The following is a 5,000-nucleotide window of genomic DNA, read 5'->3' as shown; positions in this document are numbered from 1 at the left end:
TGCCCGATCTCGTCTGATCTCGGAAGCTAAGCAGGTTTGGGCCTGGTTAGTACTTGGATGGGAGACCGCCTGGGAATACCAGGTGCTGTAAGCTTTTTGGACATTTTTCACTTAGTATATAATAATTTTACCAAAAAATAGAGTCAATGCCCGATCTCTGAATATTAGCAGGTTTGGGCCTGGTTAGTACATGGATGGGAGACTGCCTGGGAATACCAGGTGCTTTAATCTGTTTGAAAAATTTCACGAATTATATAATAATCTTTCATTAAAAAAAAAAAAAAAAAAAAAAAATAGAGTCAATGCCCGATCTCTGAATATTAACAGGTTTGGGCCTGGTTAGTACATGGATGGGAGACTGCCTGGGAATACCAGGTGCTGTAAGCTTTTTGGACATTTTTCACTTAGTATATAATAATTTTGCCAAAAAATAGAGTCAATGCCCGATCTCTGAATCTTAGCAGGTTTAGGTATGGTTAGCACTTTGATGAGAGACTGCCTAGGAATACCAGGTGCTTTAAGCTTTTGGGTTTTCTTTCCTACTTATATAATGTACTGGCGATTAGATTGGCTGGTCTTTAAATAGCCCTCTCTTTGCTGCTGTCTTCGCTTACGGCCATACCAACCTGGCTATGCCCGATCTCGTCTGATCTCGGAAGCTAAGCAGGTTTGGGCCTGGTTAGTACTTGGATGGGAGACCGCCTGGGAATACCAGGTGCTGTAAGCTTTTTGGACATTTTTCACTTAGTATATAATAATTTTGCCAAAAAATAGAGTCAATGCCCGATCTCTGAATATTAACAGGTTTGGGCCTGGTTAGTACATGGATGGGAGACTGCCTGGGAATACCAGGTGCTGTAAGCTTTTTGGACATTTTTCACTTAGTATATAATAATTTTGCCAAAAAATAGAGTCAATGCCCGATCTCTGAATATTAGCAGGTTTAGGTCTGGTTAGCACTTTGATGAGAGACTGCCTGGGAATACCAGGTGCTTTAATCTCTTTGGAAAATTTCACGAATTATATAATAATCTTTCATTTAAAAAAAAAAAAAAAAAAAAAAAGAGTCAATGCCCGATCTCTGAATCTTAGCAGGTTTAGGTATGGTTAGCACTTTGATGAGAGACTGCCTAGGAATACCAGGTGCTTTAAGCTTTTGGGTTTTCTTTCCTACTTATATAATGTACTGGCGATTAGATTGGCTGGTCTTTAAATAGCCCTCTCTTTTCTGCTGTCTTCGCTTACGGCCATACCAACCTGGCTATGCCCGATCTCGTCTGATCTCGGAAGCTAAGCAGGTTTGGGCCTGGTTAGTACTTGGATGGGAGACCGCCTGGGAATACCAGGTGCTGTAAGCTTTTTGGACATTTTTCACTTAGTATATAATAATTTTGCCAAAAAATAGAGTCAATGCCCGATCTCTGAATATTAGCAGGTTTGGGCCTGGTTAGTACATGGATGGGAGACTGCCTGGGAATACCAGGTGCTTTAATCTGTTTGAAAAATTTCACGAATTATATAATAATCTTTCATTAAAAAAAAAAAAAAAAAAAAAATAGAGTCAATGCCCGATCTCTGAATATTAACAGGTTTGGGCCTGGTTAGTACATGGATGGGAGACTGCCTGGAAATACCAGGTGCTGTAAGCTTTTTGGACATTTTTCACTTAGTATATAATAATTTTGCCAAAAAATAGAGTCAATGCCCGATCTCTGAATATTAACAGGTTTGGGCCTGGTTAGTACATGGATGGGAGACTGCCTGGGAATACCAGGTGCTGTAAGCTTTTTGGACATTTTTCACTTAGTATATAATAATTTTGCCAAAAAATAGAGTCAATGCCCGATCTCTGAATCTTAGCAGGTTTAGGTCTGGTTAGCACTTTGATGAGAGACTGCCTGGGAATACCAGGTGCTTTAATCTCTTTGGAAAATTTCACGAATTATATAATAATCTTTCATTTAAAAAAAAAAATAAAATAAAAAGAGTCAATGCCCGATCTCTGAATCTTAGCAGGTTTAGGTATGGTTAGCACTTTGATGAGAGACTGCCTAGGAATACCAGGTGCTATAAGCTTTTGGGTTTTCTTTCCTACTTATATAATGTACTGGCGATTAGATTGGCTGGTCTTTAAATAGCCCTCTCTTTGCTGCTGTCTTCGCTTACGGCCATACCAACCTGGCTATGCCCGATCTCGTCTGATCTCGGAAGCTAAGCAGGTTTGGGCCTGGTTAGTACATGGATGGGAGACTGCCTGGGAATACCAGGTGCTTTAATCTGTTTGAAAAATTTCACGAATTATATAATAATCTTTCATTAAAAAAAAAAAAAAAAAAAAATAGAGTCAATGCCCGATCTCTGAATATTAGCATGTTTGGGCCTGGTTAGTACATGGATGGGAGACTGCCTGGGAATACCAGGTGCTGTAAGCTTTTTGGACATTTTTCACTTAGTATATAATAATTTTGCCAAAAAATAGAGTCAATGCCCGATCTCTGAATATTAACAAGTTTGGGCCTGGTTAGTACATGGATGGGAGACTGCCTGGGAATACCAGGTGCTGTAAGCTTTTTGGACATTTTTCACTTAGTATATAATAATTTTGCCAAAAAATAGAGTCAATGCCCGATCTCTGAATCTTAGCAGGTTTAGGTATGGTTAGCACTTTGATGAGAGACTGCCTAGGAATACCAGGTGCTTTAAGCTTTTGGGTTTTCTTTCTTACTTATATAATGTACTGGCGATTAGATTGGCTGGTCTTTAAATAGCCCTCTCTTTGCTGCTGTCTTCGCTTACGGCCATACCAACCTGGCTATGCCCGATCTCGTCTGATCTCGGAAGCTAAGCAGGTTTGGGCCTGGTTAGTACTTGGATGGGAGACCGCCTGGGAATACCAGGTGCTGTAAGCTTTTTGGACATTTTTCACTTAGTATATAATAATTTTGCCAAAAAATAGAGTCAATGCCCGATCTCTGAATATTAACAGGTTTGGGCCTGGTTAGTACATGGATGGGAGACTGCCTGGGAATACCAGGTGCTGTAAGCTTTTTGGACATTTTTCACTTAGTATATAATAATTTTGCCAAAAAATAGAGTCAATGCCCGATCTCTGAATCTTAGCAGGTTTAGGTCTGGTTAGCACTTTGATGAGAGACTGCCTGGGAATACCAGGTGCTTTAATCTCTTTGGAAAATTTCACGAATTATATAATAATCTTTCATTTAAAAAAAAAAAAAAAAAAAAAAAAAAAGAGTCAATGCCCGATCTCTGAATCTTAGCAGGTTTAGGTATGGTTAGCACTTTGATGAGAGACTGCCTAGGAATACCAGGTGCTTTAAGCTTTTGGGTTTTCTTTCCTACTTATATAATGTACTGGCGATTAGATTGGCTGGTCTTTAAATAGCCCTCTCTTTGCAGCAGTCTTTGCTTACGGCCATACCAACCTGGCTATGCCCGATCTCGTCTGATCTCGGAAGCTAAGCAGGTTTGGGCCTGGTTAGTACTTGGATGGGAGACCGCCTGGGAATACCAGGTGCTGTAAGCTTTTTGGACATTTTTCACTTAGTATATAATAATTTTACCAAAAAATAGAGTCAATGCCCGATCTCTGAATATTAGCAGGTTTGGGCCTGGTTAGTACATGGATGGGAGACTGCCTGGGAATACCAGGTGCTTTAATCTGTTTGAAAAATTTCACGAATTATATAATAATCTTTCATTAAAAAAAAAAAAAAAAAAAAAAAATAGAGTCAATGCCCGATCTCTGAATATTAACAGGTTTGGGCCTGGTTAGTACATGGATGGGAGACTGCCTGGGAATACCAGGTGCTGTAAGCTTTTTGGACATTTTTCACTTAGTATATAATAATTTTGCCAAAAAATAGAGTCAATGCCCGATCTCTGAATCTTAGCATGTTTAGGTATGGTTAGCACTTTGATGAGAGACTGCCTAGGAATACCAGGTGCTTTAAGCTTTTGGGTTTTCTTTCCTACTTATATAATGTACTGGCGATTAGATTGGCTGGTCTTTAAATAGCCCTCTCTTTGCTGCTGTCTTCGCTTACGGCCATACCAACCTGGCTATGCCCGATCTCGTCTGATCTCGGAAGCTAAGCAGGTTTGGGCCTGGTTAGTACTTGGATGGGAGACCGCCTGGGAATACCAGGTGCTGTAAGCTTTTTGGACATTTTTCACTTAGTATATAATAATTTTGCCAAAAAATAGAGTCAATGCCCGATCTCTGAATATTAACAGGTTTGGGCCTGGTTAGTACATGGATGGGAGACTGCCTGGGAATACCAGGTGCTGTAAGCTTTTTGGACATTTTTCACTTAGTATATAATAATTTTGCCAAAAAATAGAGTCAATGCCCGATCTCTGAATATTAGCAGGTTTAGGTCTGGTTAGCACTTTGATGAGAGACTGCCTGGGAATACCAGGTGCTTTAATCTCTTTGGAAAATTTCACGAATTATATAATAATCTTTCATTTAAAAAAAAAAAAAAAAAAAAAAAGAGTCAATGCCCGATCTCTGAATCTTAGCAGGTTTAGGTATGGTTAGCACTTTGATGAGAGACTGCCTAGGAATACCAGGTGCTTTAAGCTTTTGGGTTTTCTTTCCTACTTATATAATGTACTGGCGATTAGATTGGCTGGTCTTTAAATAGCCCTCTCTTTTCTGCTGTCTTCGCTTACGGCCATACCAACCTGGCTATGCCCGATCTCGTCTGATCTCGGAAGCTAAGCAGGTTTGGGCCTGGTTAGTACTTGGATGGGAGACCGCCTGGGAATACCAGGTGCTGTAAGCTTTTTGGACATTTTTCACTTAGTATATAATAATTTTGCCAAAAAATAGAGTCAATGCCCGATCTCTGAATATTAGCAGGTTTGGGCCTGGTTAGTACATGGATGGGAGACTGCCTGGGAATACCAGGTGCTTTAATCTGTTTGAAAAATTTCACGAATTATATAATAATCTTTCATTAAAAAAAAAAAAAAAA

General features: G+C 39.6%; 8 non-coding genes across 8 annotated transcripts in view; all 8 read left to right on the top strand.

The window, feature by feature from the left end:
• Positions 1-94, top strand: part of LOC128007864 (5S ribosomal RNA) — a 119-nt gene extending 25 nt beyond the window's left edge. Inside the window, exon 1 of the ribosomal RNA XR_008179610.1 lies at positions 1-94. This exon is cut by the window's left edge and continues 25 nt beyond it. This is a non-coding gene — a ribosomal RNA (5S ribosomal RNA).
• A 514-nt stretch (positions 95-608) lies between these two features.
• Positions 609-727, top strand: LOC128007863 (5S ribosomal RNA). Its single transcript, XR_008179609.1, has one exon. It is a non-coding gene; the product is annotated as a 5S ribosomal RNA (ribosomal RNA).
• Positions 728-1,239: 512 nt separating this feature from the next.
• On the top strand, positions 1,240-1,358 carry LOC128007862 (5S ribosomal RNA). The gene has a single exon (XR_008179608.1). It is a non-coding gene; the product is annotated as a 5S ribosomal RNA (ribosomal RNA).
• Positions 1,359-2,160: 802 nt separating this feature from the next.
• LOC128006215 (5S ribosomal RNA) lies at positions 2,161-2,279 on the top strand. The gene has a single exon (XR_008178845.1). It is a non-coding gene; the product is annotated as a 5S ribosomal RNA (ribosomal RNA).
• Positions 2,280-2,790: 511 nt separating this feature from the next.
• LOC128007861 (5S ribosomal RNA) lies at positions 2,791-2,909 on the top strand. Its single transcript, XR_008179607.1, has one exon. It is a non-coding gene; the product is annotated as a 5S ribosomal RNA (ribosomal RNA).
• Positions 2,910-3,425: 516 nt separating this feature from the next.
• On the top strand, positions 3,426-3,544 carry LOC128007860 (5S ribosomal RNA). Its single transcript, XR_008179606.1, has one exon. It is a non-coding gene; the product is annotated as a 5S ribosomal RNA (ribosomal RNA).
• Positions 3,545-4,058: 514 nt separating this feature from the next.
• LOC128007859 (5S ribosomal RNA) lies at positions 4,059-4,177 on the top strand. The gene has a single exon (XR_008179605.1). It is a non-coding gene; the product is annotated as a 5S ribosomal RNA (ribosomal RNA).
• Positions 4,178-4,689: 512 nt separating this feature from the next.
• On the top strand, positions 4,690-4,808 carry LOC128007858 (5S ribosomal RNA). Its single transcript, XR_008179604.1, has one exon. It is a non-coding gene; the product is annotated as a 5S ribosomal RNA (ribosomal RNA).
• The last annotated feature ends 192 nt before the right edge of the window (positions 4,809-5,000 follow it).

This window comes from Carassius gibelio, chromosome B22 (genome assembly GCF_023724105.1).
Source record: "Carassius gibelio isolate Cgi1373 ecotype wild population from Czech Republic chromosome B22, carGib1.2-hapl.c, whole genome shotgun sequence".
Classification (NCBI taxonomy): domain Eukaryota; kingdom Metazoa; phylum Chordata; class Actinopteri; order Cypriniformes; family Cyprinidae; genus Carassius; species Carassius gibelio.
Note: the sequence above shows the minus strand (reverse complement) of the source record. Positions and strands in the feature narration are given on the sequence as shown.